This window comes from Triticum aestivum, chromosome 3A, assembly GCF_018294505.1.
Source record: "Triticum aestivum cultivar Chinese Spring chromosome 3A, IWGSC CS RefSeq v2.1, whole genome shotgun sequence".
Classification (NCBI taxonomy): domain Eukaryota; kingdom Viridiplantae; phylum Streptophyta; class Magnoliopsida; order Poales; family Poaceae; genus Triticum; species Triticum aestivum.
The window spans coordinates 592546848-592565813 of NC_057800.1; the positions used below are offsets into that span (position 1 = coordinate 592546848).

Genomic DNA, 18966 nt, shown 5'->3' on the forward strand with positions numbered 1-18966 from the left:
CTTTGGAAATTTGCAGAGGAAGATTTGCTAGGCAAATGGAGCTGAATTTTGTCATGCGGTAATTATTTGGATAGGAAAGAGTGCGCAAAAAATCCAAGGGCAATCAAGAATATATAAATAGCACTTCCTTCATAAAGTGCTGTTGTGAACAGAATAAGAAAATGAATATTGTTGAATTAGTTTTGAACTAGGCAAGGAAGGATTTTTACATATTTGATGAAGATATGACCCAAAGAATTTATGAGATTGTTTTTGGAATTTTGGGAATGGCAGAAATATAGGTTGCTTCACAACCTAGGGCAAAAACTACCACATGGACATGACACATAGGCAAAACTGATGAGATGGCGCCTAGTCATAGCAACCCACCACAATTTACAAGGTTATGACCATCTATATTGGTCATGATCAGCTAGAAGTAAGGCAGCAGACCAGTGCTATCTGCTTTATGACCATTTCGTGTAAGGAAATTACGACCTTTCTGACCAAAATGGTCGTTATAGTTTAGGGTTTGGAGCCCCCCGAACAGTTTTTGACCAATTGGTCTAAAATGGTCATAGACCTATGACCAATTCTTACAGGTTCACTGACAGAAGGTCACTAGTTAACATATTTCTTGTAATGTCTCAGTTGCGCACTAGTGGGGACAAAATGCACAGAAAAGAGTAGTGTTGGTCTGTAGGACCAGTCTAAATCCAGATGTAACACCCAGGAATCGGTGGGTTTGGCCGAGGCGTTACACCTTTGTGAATCTCTACCACCATAGCGAGGCGGCCCAAGGAGGAGGGGTGGGGGGGCATGGGGCACCCATGTGGGCCCATAGGGCTCCTCCCATGCCGTGATTTGGCAGGTGCCTTAGGTCCCACATTTCTTGTACCGACGCATTTTATTTCATTTTGATTTATAACTTTGTAATTTTTTGGAAGCATAGACACGAAGATAGAAAACTGGCTTTTCTCACACTCTACTAATATCTTAGTCCAAAAGATCATAAATAGTACTATCTCTGTATTTAATACTCTCTCCGTTTATTTGATCTGCATATTAGGTTTGACTGAAGTCAAACTTCATAAAGTTTGACCAAGTATATAAAAAAATAATATAAACATATACAATAACATATCTATATGATGTGAAAGTAGATTCAATATTAAATCTAATGGTATTGATTTGTTATTGTATATGTTAATATTTTTGTTTATAAACATTGTCAAAATTTACAAAGATTAAGTTTGATCAAAGCTAATACGCAGACTAAATAAAAACGGAGAAAGTATACGGAGTTTGACACTGGACTCTAAAAACACCTTATAAAATGAACTCTAAAAACATCTTATAAAATGTTACAGAGGGAGCACACGTTATGACAAGAAATATAGCATGAAAATGATCCAGCTCTCGTATGCAAAAATAAAATAAAAATGTAGCACTAATGGTGACATATTCTTGCATATCTCATAATTAAAGGGCATTGTCGTCTGATAAAAATGGCAATCCAAGGGCAGAGGTCACCCTCTTTGACTGTCAGACGATCGAGCAGCTTCTTCTTGTTAGGTAGTCAACTTCGCATCGGGCATTAGCTCGGGAGCCGTACCATAATCCTGTAGGATAAAAATCATAATCTGCCTGGTCTCCTCTTGACCCGCTCCGCGCAGTGTATCCTAGGGCGTCCCTGTCCGACGTCTCTTCCGGGAGTCACCGTAGTACATCAATGCACACGCTTCCGCGGTCTATGTTTATTGCAGGTTCTGGAACAACTCGCACTACCTGTATCAACCTTGCATCACACTATACATACATGAGACGACGTGTTGACACGACCGGAGTCCGGAGGCAGATCCCGAACATTTCTAGTATAGAAAGCAACACCAGTCAACCTTCCTAATAATTTTTCTTGTACGTACCTGCATATACCATATGCCACAAGACGCACCCGTCAACCTATATCAAGGACGAAGAAAATCAATCTGTGGGCCCGCTTGTCAGATCGTGGACCAGCAAAATCGAATAATGCCCCTACCGTTGACAATTATGATCAGCGTAAACATATCTCTGAACGTGAACAGAGTTTGGCACGAAGGTGAATGTAATACAATGTCTTCGCCTACGAGCATCGCCAACGGTTTTCATATCCGTAAAATCTTTGGTTTAGGGGAAGTTGGACAATAGAAGCACAAGTGATCCCAAAATAAACGCGGTTTTTTTAGGAATTTGGTGTAATCCACCCAACTTCCTAAATATTTTAGAGATGACCCTTCCCATAAAATGCCACAGCAGCGCGCCGTCACCATACGCACTGCGTCGCTGGGCAGCATCTGCCGCTGTGCCGCCATCGCTGACCACCGCTGGCCGCTGCCGTCGACCACCATCTTCTGCTCTCTAGGCCGCTGATGAAACCCGGTGCCGGTGTCGCGTTACCGCAAAAAATCACTTTTAGAGATTTTTTTTGGAAACTTAGAAAAGACCTCACCTGTGAACTTCCCCTTAGGTTATATGGGCACCCCTTAAACCACTTTCACATGAGTTAACTCACAGTAATTGTTGGGGACGCCATAGTCTGCTCCGGTGAATTAACTCACAGTAATTGGTGGAGATGGTCTAACCTAGACACCATAGTCTGCTTTGGAGAGAGAGAAAGAGAGAGTGATCCAGCGATGTCTCTTAGTAGGAATAATATCTTTTAAGTTTTATCCTTGTTTTAATGGTGCGTCTAGCATCGTCGAAGGACGTGTGGAAGCGTGTCTTCGTCAGATCTCGCGGGATTCGATCGGTGCTAGTCTTTGGTGGATATGTTTGGATCCGATCTTCATTCGTCTTCGTTTGAGTGTTTACAAGTTTGATCCTTCTGATCGACGACTTTCATCATCGGTGATGATTGTTGCTTAGGTGCGCTGGTCCTATGAGGTCTTAGCACGATGAATTCTTGACTGTCTACTATAACAAGGTTTGTCCGGCTCCAATGAGGGAGGGGTGATGAAGGAGGCGCGTCTTCGACTTGCTTCAGTGCTTGTAGTCGTCACTAAACGGTCCACGAACATGATTGTAATATTTATTACCTCTGTTGTTGTTTGTACTGCCATGACTGAAGCCGAATAGATTGAAAGATTCTTGGAATTTTTTAAAAAAAAATTTGAACACAGTACAGACGCAAGTGCTCATACATACGCGCATACACTCACCTCTATAAACGCGCACACGCATACCCTACCACTATGAGCGAACGTCTCTTTCACTGAAAGCGCATCATGGACTTCAACCCTGGTGGGCTCAGATACCACTGTCCCTCTAACTATCCAATCACAGGTTGATTCGTTATTTTATTTTAGAATTGCCTGGTAAAGGTTGGATTCTTTTAATACACCGTCTCTGGACGTGGATAAAGAAGATGAAATGGAACCTCTAAACGATTACGTAGTTGGCTGACGGCAGAGGAGCGTCCGTCTATAAAACTAGCTCCACCAATATCGGTAGGTACTCCACAAACTGACCACCTCCTAACAGAGTGGCTACATCTCAGCTCAAGAAAATCCACTCTCTTGCTGTAACCTCCTGCAACTCACGAGATCAGGATGGCATTTCAGCAAGAGGCCGTAGGAAAGCTGTGGGAGGAGCTCGGCCGCAGCTACAATCTCAGCGCCAAGCTTCTCGCTTTGCTCAGCCAACCCAGCCACCTCCTCGATAGCCATGGCCAGGAGATGGCTGTGGCCATAAGCCAAGAGCTTTCTCAGGTGTTCAGGGCGTCTCTGTCGATGTTCAACCCCGGCAACAGTGGTAGGATGGTGGAAGGCAGGGCGACAGCGCCCGAGGCTGCGATCATGGAGGGTAGCATCAGCCAGGCCACTCCGGCGATCATCAGGTGCACTACTGATTTACTAACACTGATCCATCTCGATTAGCACTGCTTCCTTACTCTGTTGTTTCCATGAACCAATTTAGTGGGGAAGAGGTTACTCCCCCAAGAATAGGTAAAGAAGAGGAGATTACAGCCGAGCCTTACAAGGATGGTTACAAATGGAAAAAATATGGGCAAAAGAACATTAAGAACAGGAAGTTTGCAAGGTGAAGTTGTTTTCTTGATGCGAGTTCTCCTATTTATCCGCAAATATCATGCATGGTACTTACTGCAACTGTAGCCAAATCACAGAGCCATTTACTTTTTTGTTTAAGTACATCACTAACAAGAACTAATACAAATTAATGAAGCACATACATTGTTGGACGAATAGTATATAAGTGTTTGAGCAATGGTTATGTTTACAAACATAAGGACTTTCCACACGTTAAGACTATGCGATACATTTTCAATACATATGAAAACGTGTCGGAGTGAGTGACCACGGGTAGCCTAGCCGGCTCCCCCTAGCCTTTCTGAAAAAATTACGAGCCGATCCGGCTCTTAAGAATCCAAGACATGGGGCCGCCTTCTCCTGGTCGGCTGTCTCCTAGGCCGGCTATTGGAAGGCGGCCCGACTTCAGCCGTCATGAAGAAAGCCGCGGGAGGGCCGGCTCCGAGGAGCCGGCTGCGAGGAGCCGGCTGCGAGAAGGCCGACTCCAAGGAGCCGGCTCCCATAAAGCGGTCAAGACCGTACCCCCGAAGTCTGCATCCACATAAAGGTGATGTGACGGGGCATGGCTATAGTGAAGCCTGCCACCCCCGAATCCCGAAGCGCGCCTGGCACAGTGCGCCGTACGGGTGGCCATGACCCGTCCGGCGCGACACTATTGCCACACTGACCCTGATGTCATCCACGACGGGCTCCCAGTACGGCCCACGGGCGGTGGGCCCCTTGAGGCAGAGAGACACCTGAAGGCGGCCTGGCCTCCCCCAGTCGGCCCGAGACAGAGCCGGCTCTCTCCAGCCGGCTTGCCACCCCCTCAAAGGAGACGCCCCATTAAGGAGACAAGACGCGGTGAGGCTACAGTGGTCACCCGCCGGACGGTAGCACTGTAGCCATGCTTACCTCGGCGAAGCCCTCGTCACCAAGATTGAGCAATAGTAACCAGCCATTGACAAGGCCCTGGACAGTGGGGCCTGCCTGTCGACCAGGGAGCCAGCAGCCGGCGGGACCCACCAGCCGGCGGGCCCCAGCAGCCGGCGCAGAAGGCGGAGAGCGAAGACACAGACGGCTGGGCCCCACGCTCAGCCGGATTACCGTTGTACCCCCGGGGGGTAGGCCTATATAAACCCCCCGGGACACCCATGCAAAGGGTGGATCCCTGCTAGTTTTAGACACCACGTAGGGAGGAGAAGAGAGCAAGCAGAGCCCTTCTTCCTCCTCTCGTCAAACAACTCAAGGAGTATCGTGTAGCTACTTGTTCATCTAGTGATGATGCGGAGACCCCGCAGAGCAGCAGTAGGGGTGTTATCTCCACGGAGAGCCCGGAAGCTGGGTAAGATTCGCCAGCGTGCATGTCTTCGCCTCATCCCGTTTCCAGGCACCGCCGATGTTTTACTGGCTCCCACAATGATAAGCCACCCGCTGGCATATGTCGCACCTACCACCCGACATTTGGCGCCCACCTTGGGGCCAGGTGCACCGTCGTCCGGAAACCTGTTCTGGACGGGAACCCTCTTCCTCCCTCGCAAGCATAGCCAGCCCGGCACGCCCGATGGCACTTGCCACGACGCGCTGCAAGGCGTCACCAACGCCTGCGCAGCGAGCAGCCTCATTGATCTCCTCGACAAGACCCTCATCTCCGACGAGCTTGCCTCCGACGCGGGCACCGACCACCTCGTCAACCTCCTCGGCCGGCTCCATGTCTCCGGCGAGCCTGCTGTGGACTTGGAGTCGGTTGGCTCCACCGATCCGATGCCTGTCGACTCCGACACGGCCTCGTTCGACACCTTCCCCACCAACGTCACAATCTACAACGACCCGCTTCCCCGAGCAGATGGTTGCGACGCTGTCACCACCGAGGTGATGGTCATCGGCCACGACGGCGCTGCTGACGAGAGCGCCCACGATGCCCCGCACGCGGCAGTCCACGACTTGTCCATCCCCCTCCCGGCCAACGCCGACGCTGAAGCACTGGAGGCTCGCCGCCTCGCCCTCCTTGCGGAAGGCCGGAAATTTGTTTCCATGAGACGCCTCGCTGAGGCCCACCGACGCGAGGCTGACCGCGCCGCCTTTGGCATGCCGCCCCCAGACGGGCCCAGCCGGGTCGGCGTTGTCAGACAGCGCGGCGCTGTCGTTGCCGACACGTTAGGAGTCGACCGCTGAGTCTACGCCACTCCACTCGAGAACCTGTGCGCCGCCCAGGCGGCCGTAGATGAGCTAGATGGACTGGGGGCCGAAGAACTCCCCCACATGACCCGACGCATCCAGCAGCTGATCGATGCAGCCGCGCAGCGGCACGAAGCCGACGCCCGCGTGGAAAGCCGATCTCGGCGCGACGTCCCGGACGCCGACTGCGGGTAGAGACCGCGTGCGGCGCGAGAAAGAGCCGGCTGCTAGCCGAAGCCAAACCCGAATTTCCATCGAGCGAGATGCAGAAGGCCACCCTCGGGCCGTGGAGTGGCAGGGCAACCCGCCTCCGCCTCGGCCCCATGGAGACAGATATCCCACCCCTCCACCGGTGGCGCATCCGACTCTCAGCGGCCGACTAGGTCGCCGCGAAGGAGTCGGCGAAAACAACGCCCGCCATCGGATCGACCGCCTGGCGCGATCCCTGGCGCTGGAAGAAGAAGACGATGTCGGTCCGCCTTGCTTCGGCCCCCGCATCCGCGACGAGCCCTTCCCCAAAGGGTTCTCGCTCCCAAGAGACACGCCCAAGTACAACGGCCCCGTGAAGCCAGAAGATTGGCTGATCGACTACTCCACAGCGGTTAGCATAGCCAACGGCAACCGGCGCGTTGCTGTGAAGTACGTGCCCCTCATGCTGCAAGGCACGGCGCGGACCTGGCTCAACAGCCTCAAACCACGCAGCATCAACAGCTGGCTAAACTTCACAGAAGCCTTCGTCCACAACTTCACCAGTACCTACAAGCTGGCTCCCAAGCCCAGACAGCTCTCCTTGTGCGTACAAGGCCCCGCCGAGTCAACTCGCGACTACCTCACGCGTTGGGCCGAGCTCCGCAACTCTTGCGAAGGGGTGCACGAGGTGCAAGCCATCGAATACTTCACAGCCGGGTGCCGAGAAGGCACCCTCCTCAAGCACAAGCTTCTCTGCGATGAGCCGACTACCCTCGACGAGCTTCTGGACATAGCGGACAAGTACACCACCGCCGACTCCTCAATGAAGACCGAGCTCTGGGTAGACGCGTCCGGAAAAGTACTCAACCCGGCGCCCAAGACGCCGGCTGGGGATTCCGGCCGACGCCCACACTCGAAGGACCACAAGCGCAAGGGCCCCGCGCCGCCTCCCGCCAGTCGGCAGGTGGCCACAGTCGAAGAGGTGCCGCCCGAAGGGCGGCCCGGGCCCAAGAAATCCAAGGGCGGCAGGCCGGTTTGGCAGCCGGCCTTCTCCTACGAGCAAACTCTCGACGCCCCGTGCAAGTTCCACAGCGGCGCGAAGCCGTCCAACCACACAACCCGGAAGTGCCATTGGCTCACCCGAATCTCCAAAGGCGAAGGGCTCGCGCCGCCTCCGCCTGCCGGCCCGCCGCCTCCGGTTCTGCCGGCGCCGGCCGCTCGGCCCGCAGTCGGAGCTGTGCATGATGAGTTCCCCAACGAGCATGCCGCCTATATCGTCTTTACAAGCCAGCCCGAAGACCAGCGCAGCAAACGCCGAGAGAACCAGGAAGTCAGCATGGTTGCTGCCAACCCCGCCGAGCACATGCACTAGTCAGAAAAACCTATCAGCTGGAGCCGGGCCGATCACCCAGAGGTGATGCCATCTCCCGGCTCTTACGCGTTGGTTCTGGATGCCACCCTTGCAACGGACAGACGCGCCGCCCGCTTCTCCCGTGTGTTGATAGACGGCGGGAGTAGCATCAACATCTTGTACCGCGACACCCTGGAGAAGCTGAACGTCATGACAAAGCAACTCATGCCTACTCGAACAGTGTTCCATGGCATCATACCCGGCCTGTCATGCGCCCCCATTGGCATGATCAAGATTGATGTACTTTTTGGGGACAAGGAGCATTTCCGTCGGGAAGCGATCTGGTTTGAAGTGGTGGACCTGGAGAGCCCTTACCATGCATTGCTTGGCCGACCTGCCTTGGCCAAATTCATGGCAGTTCCCCACTATGCATACCTCAAGATGAAGATACCAAGCACCAAAGGCGCCATCACCGTAGCCGGCGATTACAAGAAGTCCTCTGAGTGCGCAGCAGCAAGCAGTCGGCCTTGTCCCCCGATCCTAAGGAGCATGATGCTCAAGGATCTTTCCAGTCGGCCAAGGAGACGAAGAAGATACCTCTTGACCCCGAGCACCCAGAGAGGTTTGCCGTCATCGGGGCAAACCTAAACAGCAAATAGGAAGGCGAGCTCGCCGATTTCCTCCATGAGAATTGAGACATCTTTGCATGGTCCCCCAAGGACATGCCGGGCGTCCCGAAGGAATTCGCCGAGCACAAACTACACGTCCGAGAAGACGTAAAGCCAGTCAAACAACCCCTTCGCCGATTGTCGGAGGAGAAACGCAGGATTGTGGGAGAGGAGATAGCCCGGCTTCTGGCAGCCGGCTTCATTATGGAAGTTTTCTTTCCAGAGTGGCTCGCCAACCCGGTCCTCGTGCTAAAGAAGAACAACAAGTGGCGCATGTGTATAGACTACACGAGCCTCAACAAGGCCTGCCCCAAAGATCCCTTTGCCCTGCCGAGGATTGACCAAGTGATAGACTCCACGGTCGGATGCGAGCTATTGAGTTTCTTGGATGCTTACTCAGGGTATCACCAGATAAAGTTGGATCCGGCAGACCGCCTGAAGACCGCCTTCATCACGCCATTCGGAGCCTTCTGCTACCTGACTATGACATTTGGCTTGAGAAATGCCGGTGCCACTTTTCAGCGTTGCATGCAGAAGTGCCTCCTCAAGCAACTCGGCAGGAATGCCCATGTCTACGTAGACGACATTGTGGTGAAGACGGAGAAGCGCGGCACCTTGCTGGAAGACCTCAAGGAAACATTTGAGAACCTACGCCGGTTCCATATCAAGCTTAACCCCAAGAAATGTGTGTTCGGAGTACCAGCCGGCCAGCTCCTAGGCTTCCTGGTCTCCGAACGCGGCATCGAATGCAACCCAGTAAAGATCAAGGCCATTGAGAGAATGGCGATTCCCACCAAACTTCAAGATGTCCAGAAGTTTACCGGATGCTTGGCCTCCCTAAACCGCTTCATCAGCCGGCTCGGAGAGAAAGCTCTCCCCCTCTACCGCCTCATGAAGAAGACCACTCACTTCGAGTGGAACGACCAAGCTGACAAAGCTTTCCACGAGCTGAAGAAGATGCTGGCCACACCGCCAGTCCTAGCGGCGCCGACTGAGAAAGAGCCCATGCTCCTCTACATTGCCGCAACCAGCCGGGTGGTCAGCAGCGTCATCGTAGTCCAACGCCCAGAAGAAGGCCGAGCCCAGCCGGTCCAGAGGCCGGTGTATTATTTGAGCGAGGTGCTGTCTACCTCGAAGCAGAACTACCCGCACTACCAGAAGATGTGCTATGGTGTGTACTTCGCCGCCAAGAAGCTGAAGCCCTACTTCCAAGAGCATCCCATCACGGTCGTATGCACCGCCCCGCTGGCCGAGATCATCGGCAGCCGGGATGCATCCGGCCGGGTGGCGAAATGGGCCATCGAGCTGGCCCATTACAAAATCTTCTACCAGCCTCGCACCGCCATCAAGTCCCAAGCATTGGCAGACTTCCTCGTCGACTGGGCCGAGACCCAGTACCTACCGCCGGCTCCCGACTCCACTCATTGGCGCATGCACTTCGATGGGTCCAAGATGCGCACCGGCTTGGGAGCCGGCATCATCCTCACCTCTCCCAAAGGCGACAAGCTCAGATACACGCTGCAAATTCACTTTGCCGCCTCCAACAACATGGCTGAGTACGAGGCGCTCATACACGGGCTCCGGCTTGCCAAAGAACTCGGCATTCGCCGGATCCTATGTTATGGCGACTCAGACTTGGTGGTCCAGCAATCATTCGGCGACTGGGATGCCAAGGACGCAAATATGGCAAGATACCGCTTCCTCGTTCAGCAGATCAGCGGGTATTTTGAAGGATGCGAATTCCTCCATGTACCGCGAGCCGACAACGAGCCAGCTGATGCTCTGGCTCGAATAGGCTCCACCCAGCAAGCAATACCAACCGGCGTCTCTCTACAACGCCTCCTCAAGCCGTCTATCAAGCCGTCTCCAGAGTCCGATTCCATCTTCGTCTCGCCTGACCCCGACGCGGCCGGGTCTGGCTCGAAGAACCAAGCAGGTGGCCCGGGGACTTCGATAGTCGGCCAGGGGGTATCAGCAGGCAGCTCGAGGACTTCCGTAGTTACGCCCGACCCGGGGACTGCCTCACCCGGCACGGGGACTACGGTAGTCGGCCCGGAGACTACACCAACACAACAGGCGGCGGCTAACTCCAGCATTTCACCGCCCAGCCCGCCCGCCCTAGTCACAGTAGCCGTTTTGGCAATAGAAGAAGTCGCAGCTCCGTCATGGGCTCAATCCATCCTCAACTTCCTAATAAACCAAGATCTGCCGGTTGACGAAGTAGAGGCAAGACAAGTCCAACGCCGAGCCGGAGCATACACAATCGTCAACAGAGAGCTTGTCAAGCGTAGTGTCACTGGAGTCCTCCAGCGATGCGTCGAGCAAGAGAAGGGCATTGCAATCCTCAGAGACATCCACCAAGGAGAATGCAGCCACCATGCGGCCTCAAGATCACTCGTCACCAAAGCCTTCCGCCATGGTTTCTTTTGGCCAACTGCTTTGGATGACGCCAAGGAGTTAGTTAAACATTGCAAAGGGTGCCAACTCTTCAGCTCCAAGCAACACATGCCGGCTTCAGCATTCAAGACCATTCCCCTCACCTGGCCCTTCGCCGTTTGGGGACTGGACATGGTGGGCCCATTCAAGACGGCGCGCGGCGGCATGACACATCTGCTTGTCGCCGTGGACAAATTCACCAAATGGATTGAAGCAAAGCCGATAAAGAAGCTGAATGGGCCGACTGCCGTCACATTTATCGCAGATATAGCAACTCGGTACGGCGTGCCACATAGCATCATCACCGACAATGGCACAAATTTCGCCAAGGGAGCCTTGGCACGTTTCTGCGCGACGCAAGGCATCCGGTTGGATCTAGCATCCGTCGCCCACCCGCAGTCAAACGACCAGGTCGAGCGAGCCAACGGCCTCATCCTTTCCAGCATCAAGCCTCGACTGATCGTACCACTGGAGCGTTCAGCCGGCTATTGGCTCGATGAGCTGCTGGCTGTCCTCTGGAGTCTGCGCACTACACCAAACAAGTCAACCGGCTTCACCCCTTTATTCCTCGTGTATGGTGCCGAGGCGGTCATCCAACTGACATCGAGTTTGACTCGCCTCGAGTAACCATGTACACGGAAGCGGAGGCCAAGGAAGCACGAGAAGACGGCGTCGACCTGCTGGAAGAAAGCCGGCTGTTAGCCCTCAGCCGGTCCGCCATCTATCAGCAGGGCCTGCGCCGCTACCACAGCCGGAAGGTCAAGCCAAGATCCTTCCAAGAGGGCGATCTTGTGCTCCGGCTGATCCAGTGAACAGCCGGCCAGCACAAGCTCTCGGCCCCTTGGGAGGGCCCCTTCGTCATCAGCAGAGCCTTAGGCAACGACTCCTACTACCTGATCGACGCGCAGAAGCCGAAGGCACGAAAGAGAGACGACTCCGGCAAGGAGTCGGAACGACCATGGAACGCCAACCTCCTCCGAAGGTTTTACAGCTGAAATGCAGTATGTATCACGCTAACTTTTGTACTAAGTACGAGACAATAGGGCCCCCGAGGAGAGCTCGGGGACTGCCATCTTTTGTCTATAAATGAAAAGTATCATGCTTATGGCCTTGTCATTGCATTTACTTTTTCCGTCCGGCACCGGGTTCGACTAGTCGGCCCAGGGACTGGCCGCCTGGAGTTATATTAGAAGTCCTACCCGCAGTCAGACAAGTAGTGTGCCGGCTCCCAAGCCTTCTCTTACCAAAAGTCGCAGTTCGAAGAACCGGCTGTCCGGCTGGCAAGAGTTAAGGGCAGGAACGGGTGCCCACACGAAAAACGGCTAGGGACTAACGGACTAATATAACAAAAGCCGGTTTTTCTCCCACCGCCGACCGGCTACCAAAGTAGCCGGCCGGCCGGCTTCCATTCACCTCGCTCCAATCTAAGAAAGCTTGAGTACTTGCCTTCCCAGAAGGGGAAGACGGCAAAGGAAACAACCTAAGGATAAAAAGCATACATGAATGGAAACCAAACATGCACACAATAATATTTACATAAAAGACCTTCAAAAGGCTAGCATTCAACATAGTTTGGATACACCCCCAGTGGGTGGAACTGCGAAAGCTTAATAAAATTGTTCAGAAGGCAACAAGCAGGAAAAAACAAGGACGGCAGATTAAGCTGGCGGAGCGACCGAAGAGCCGGGCAGGTCGGTGGAGACGGCAGTGCCAGCTGGAGGAGCGGCCGGCTGGCGAACCTCGGCATGATCACTGCCTCCCGCAGAGGGCGCGCTTGCGCGTGCCTCGTTGCTGGAGGCACGGTTAGGCTGAGGCTGGCTGGCTGTTCCACCGGCCGGCTCGACGTCTTCGTCTTCCTCTACTTCGTCGTCTTCGCCTTCGTCGCTGGAGGCGATTTCTTCTGCCGAGTCTTCACCCGCCGCCGGATCCAGCCCGAACCACTCCTCCGCCTGGGCAACGCCGTCATCATTAATCTCGGGACCGAAGACGCTGATGTCAGTACACTCGGCGATTGTTGATGCGCGCTGAGTGATAGCCGACCGCACCTCCGCTAGCTCCTCGTCGGCCTCCAGCCGCCAGGTGCGCAGCTGGTCCAGGTTCAGCCCCGGATACCAAGCTCGAACGAACTCCAGCGCCCGCCCAGCTCCAAGCCGGGCCGCCGACACCTTCCAGGCCTCGAAGCGGCCAACCGCAACCTCCAGCCAGTCGGCAGTCCGACTTGGGGTGCGGGGAATCGCCTCGCTTGGCCAGAGGGCGGCCAACACCTGCGCTCCGGCGTGCTGGAGGCAGCGGAGCATACGATGAGCCGGCTACAGCCGCGCTTGGACTGCCAAGAGTTGCTCTTCGAGCGACCGACTCGCGTCCGACGCGACTTCAGCCCCCGCCTGCCGGCGCGCTTCGCGATGGGCCTCGATGGTTTGGGCGGCGAGGACGGAGCAGCCAGGAAAGTAGTCTGCATAGAGAATAAAAAGCAGCTCAAGTCAGAACACAAGTCAGGCGGCAAGGGGCAGGCAAGGAGCGCGGAAGGCGGCTTACTGTCGATCAAATCCTCAATACGGCCGAAGCCTTCATTCAGCGCTTGCCTAGTCTCAGCCCAGCCCGCCGCTTCAGTCTCGAACTCGGCCTTCAGGGCGGCTTCGTTATCCTGCGCCTTCTTCAGAGCCACCTTGTGGCTCTCCTCCTGGTCAGCCAGCTTCTTGGCCAGGCGGTCACGCTCCAGGACCAAGGCGTCGTACTCGGTTTCCTTGGCACGAAGGGCGGCCTCCGCCTCGCTGAGCTGCCCCCTTAAGTCGGCGTTGGCTTCTGCGAGCACGAAAGACAAAAGAAAAACCAGTAAGGTGAAGTCGTCATGAAAGATCCGACCCGACTGCTCAGCAGTCGGCCCGAATCTCGGGGACTACACCCAGTGGGTGCACTGACGCGCCCCCACAGGAGATGAACGAAACCAAGTACGTACTCCGGCTGCTGATCAGGTCTTCGGTTCTCCGACCCAGCTCCTGGGCCTGGGAGTTGAAGGCGGCAGCGCGGAGGTTATGATACTCCTGGAAGATTAGACAGGGGGCGAGAATAAGGTAGTCGTCAAGGAAGATCCGACCCGACTGCTCAGCAGTCGGCCCGAATCTCGGGGACTACACCTAGTGGGTGCGCTGACGCGCCCCCACGGAAGAAATTAAGAGAACAAAGCAACCAAAGATAGAAGACTCACCCGGATGATGGCCCGCGTCGCAAGGAACTCCTGGGTGTATTGCTGCAGCGAGGCGGCTTGGGCCTGAAGCCGGTTCCGAACCTCTTGGGCCGCCACATTCAGCTCGCCCGTCCCGCCGCTGGGAGTCCACTCGGACGTGCCGGTGCTGGCCGCCTCCAGGGCCTCCGCCATCCGGCGGGCACCCGAAGCTCGATGCGGCTCCGGCGCAGCGGTGCCTCCCCCTGCGTGCTGGCGCACTGCCGGCTGCACCTCGAGGCCGGCTCCCGCTTCCGGCTCACCCCCAGCCGGTTGCTCTGGCCCCGCAGCCGACTGGCCGCCTTGGCCCGCTCCGGTTGGGGCTGCGGGCGGCGCCCTCTCCACGAAGATCACGGAGTCCTCCCTCCACTCCATCACCGGCGGTTCTTGGTCGACCTCCTCCAGCGGAGGCACAGGAATGTTGGGGCCACGGCACGGAGGGGAATGACTAGCAGCGGAGGCTGGTTGTGCGAAGCCTCCGCCTCCGTCTCCGCAGCTGCCGCCTCCGTCCGAGCCTTGGCTGCTGCGTCGGCCTGCTCCTTCATCGCCTGGGCGGCCCTTCGCTCCGCCGCCTCCCGCTCCTCCCACGCCTCTCGTTGCGTTCCGCTCCGTGGCCTCCCTGAGGTCGGCGCAGGGATCCATGCGGTGGGAGCCTGAAGACCCTCCAGTCGGCCCGACTACGGAGCCGCCCAGACCCCGCTCAAGGGAAAGCGGCGCCCTGTCCGGCGAGCAAAGAAAGGTTTAGAAGAGTTTTCAATCGAAAAGAAGAACAACAAAAAATATATCCAAGCATTCGACGACTTACGCTGAGATCGCCTGCGGCTGCTTCACCGCCTTGCGGAAGCGGGCCGCCTTCACGGCCGCCTCATCTCGCTTGGTCGCCGCTATGGAAGCCTTGGACTTCTTCGGACGGCTACCGAAGAGGATTGACACGGCCCGGTGCTTCTGGGCGCCGCCGCCAGCAGCCGGCGTGGCGGACAAGCTCGTGCTTTAATGATCAGGCGCCGGCTGGCGGCGCGGGGCGACTTCAACCTCGGCATCATCCGGCCAGTCCTCGAAGCCGGCCGTGAGCCCTGCACCTCCGGACCCGTCGCTTTCCCCCACGATGGCGTCTTCCATGGCGGCCACTCCCAAGTCCGGGTCGTCAGCATCGTCCACCATGCGGTCGGGTAGGAGCTGGTGCTCTACCCCCGCGGCCCCGGCTGTCGGCGGGAGAAGAGGGTTCTGCAAAAGGCAAACGAATTGATCAAGAGTCGGCTATCATGAGGCCGGCTACAAAAGGAAGAAAAGAAGAAAAAACTTACGACGGGCGGAGGGTTGGCGCGAGAGTATGGCCCCTTGCCGTACCGCCAATCCTCGGCGAGCTTGCACTTGGAGATATAGTTCACCATGTAGGAGACCTCCGCATGAGGCATCTCCCTGGTGCTCAGCCGGCATGGGTCGAAGCGGCCGCTCATCTGACAAACCATGTGAGGCCGGCTTTGGAGGGGAAGAACCCGGCACTCCACGAAGGCGGCCACCAAGTCGGCTCCGGTCAGGCTCTCCGACTGGATCATCACCCGAAGCCGGAAGACGGCTGCATTCCCGGCCTGAGACAGCGACCTGGCCCGGTAGCTCCACGAAGGCTGCCTCCTAGCCGGCGGGCCGGCTACGTAATCCGGCAGGTTGACGTAGTCGCCTTGCTGGGCGACGTTCCTCACGTAGAAATAAGACTTCTGCCAAAGCTTCACCGATTGGATCAGTGGAATGGACGGGAACGGATTGTTCTCGCTCGCCCGCCTCATGGCGATGAAGGCTCCGCAGGGGGCGGGCACGCCCGCGATGACGGTGCCGAGTTTGCTCTGGAAGAATTCCGCCCAGAGCTCGAGCGTGGGGAGGACCCCAAGGAAGCCCTCACACAGCGTGACGAAGGCCGACAGCAGCATCATCGCGTTGGGCGTGAGGTGATACGGCTGGAGGTTGTAGAATTCGAGGAAGGCCCGGAGGAACCCGCTCGCCGGAAGGCCGAAGCCGCGCAGGCAGTGCGAGCGGAAGATCACCCGCTCGCCTTCCTCCGGTGCCGGCAAAATCTCCTTCTCCGGCGCTAGACGAACCCGAATGAAGTTCTCGCCGGGCAGGCATCGCGTCTGGCGGAGGAACGCGACGTGGTCCTCATGGACGTTGGAGACATCCCACGAGCTTGACAACGCCATGGGGCAGCGCGGCGAGAAGCAAGACGATGCGGCAGCGGAACGGCGTGGCAAAGAGGTGCTGCGGGGAAGAGAAGAAGAAGGAGGGCGAGAAGGGGGCGGAGTGAGGGAGAGCACGCGAGCCTCTGCCGCTCCCCCTCCTCCTCCTACTTATAGACCGCGCGGCGGAGCCGAGGAGGCGCGGCGTGGGGGAACGTGGGGATCAACTGCGCCCACTCCCCCACGTCCCGCGATTACTGTGCCTTGATGGCAGAATAAAACCGCCGCGGGAAGGCGAGCGGTCCATGTGGGCCGCGGAAGATCCGCGCTCGGACCGAGGCCTGCGAGTGGCGGGCCCGGGCCTGCGGCGGCGTCCCGTTATGTGCGTGCGTTGGTAGGATTTCCTCGCCACGTGGCCCGCGTTCCTGCCTACAAGAAACGGAGCTCTCCGAAGTCGGCGCGCACAAGCAAAGCCGGCCCCTCACGATAGGAAGCTGACCAAGCTTCTCGTCCCTTTATCAGCCTCGAAGCTCGCTCAGCTTCGGGGACTACTGTCGGAGTAAGTGACCACGGGTAGCCTAGCCGGCTCCCCCTGGCCTTTCTGAAAAAATTACGAGCCGATCCGGCTCTTAAGAATCCAAGACATGGGGCCGCCTTCCCCTGGCCGGCTGTCTCCCAGGCCGGCTATTGGAAGGCGGCCCGACTTCAGCCCTCATGAAGAAAGCCGCGGGAGGGCCAGCTCCAAGGAGCCGGCTGCGAGAAGGCCGACTCTGAGGAGCCGGCTCCCATAAAGCGGTTAAGACCGTACCCCCGAAGTCTGCATCCACATAACGGCGATGTGATGGGGCGTGGCTACAGTGAAGCCTGCCACCCCCGAATCCCGGAGTGCGCCTGGCACAGTGCGCCGTACGGGTGGCCATGACCCGTCCGGCGCGGCACTGTTGCCACACTGACCCTGATGTCATCTAGAACGGGCTCCCAGTACGGCCCACGGGCGGTGGGCCTCTTCAGGCAGAGAGACACCTGAAGGTGGCCTGGCCTTCCCCAGCCGGCCCGAGATGGAGCCGGCTCTCTCCAGCCGGCTTGCCACCCCCTTGAAGGAGACGCCCCATTAAGAAGACAAGACGCGGTGAGGCTACAGTGGTCACCCGCCGGACGGCAGCACTGTAGCCATGCTTACCTCGGCGAAGCCCTCGTCACCAAGATTGAGCAACAGTAACCAGCCACCGACAAGGCCCTGGACAGTGGGGCCTGCCTGTCGACCAGGGAGCCGGCAGCCGGCAGGACCCACCAGCCGGCGGGCCCCAGCAGCCGGCGGAGAAGGCGAAGAGCGAAGACACAGACGGCTGGGCCCCACGCCCAGCCGGATTACCGTTGTACCCCCGGGGGGTAGGCCTATATAAACCCCCCGGGACACCCATGCAAAGGGTGGATCCCTGCTAGTTTTAGACACCACGTAGGGAGGAGAAGAGAGCAAGCAGAGCCCTTCTTCCTCCTCTCGCCAAACAGCTCAAGGAGCATCATGTAGCTACTTGTTCATCTAGTGATCATGCGGAGACCCCGCAGAGCAGCAGTAGGGGTGTTATCTCCACGGAGAGCCCCGAAGCTGGGTAAGATTCGCCGGCGTGCATGTCTTCGCCTCATCCCGTTTCCAGGCACCGGCGATGTTTTACTGGCTCCCACAATGATAAGCCACGCGCTGGCATATGTCGCACCTACCACCCGACAAAACGTCAAGACCAAACTCTAACAAATTTTTTTACCGCAAATAGTTTTCCGAATACCCCATTCATATCATAGAAGACCAGCACTTTTGGATGAGGTGTGAACTAAGATAGAGTTGAGGGCTGGACCTATAGCTACCTTAACAGAGCACATTGATTTACGGACCAAGAGTGAATTAGAATCATCTTTTTTGGCGAAGTGAATTAGAATCATCTTGCTAGAGATAACATGCCCTTTCTATGTATTATCATTCACTTATTTATAAAAGTTAAATAAAACAGTAGCGTTAAATGAACCTTGTAGTCATTTTCATATGTTGCCAATGGTTAGGGAATTTCATGGAGACATGGAACATAACACCCCTTCTTGCGCAAATCTCATTATCTTAGGTATTTCTTGAAAATTTTCAACTTACAATTCTATAAACTTGTGTTAGTTTATATTTCCACCAAATCCATTAATTGAGGGGACTCGTGTGTGATAGATTTTTTTATCCAGATTCGAATGTGCCATCAAAGTTTCCTCATTTACTCCCAATATGCAAATATTTCTTTATTGAGGTCGAACCTTATAACTTATCTAGAAACCTTAAGATACTCACGCATTCTCGTAACAGATATTTGTGTAAGTGGGAAATTTCTCATATTTAAAAATAATGTTGACTTGTTTCAAAATACAAACAAAAGCTATCAAAGTACATACTTAATGATGCTGAAATGTTGCCAGAATGTTGTGGAAATACTGAGAGTAAAATGGTATTTTCAACTAACAACGGTCACTGGTAGAAAAAGAGGCTTCCGTCCAGCCCCATTAGTCGCGAAACTGTAGGAACCGCGACTAATGAAGTCTTTAGTCGCGGTTCGGCAGACGAACCGCGACCAAAGGCCTGGGCCCAGGGCGCTCGGTGGCCAGCTGGTGCACGTGAGGGGCTTTAGTCGCGGTTGGCCAGGCCAACCGCGACTAAAGGTGCCCAAAGGCCTTTAGT

At 55.9% G+C, this 18966-nt stretch overlaps 1 pseudogene; it reads left to right on the forward strand.

Moving 5' to 3' along the window:
• Window positions 1-3569: 3569 nt before the first annotated feature.
• The window catches only part of LOC123058725 (uncharacterized), a 26781-nt pseudogene continuing 11384 nt past the window's right edge, over window positions 3570-18966 (forward strand).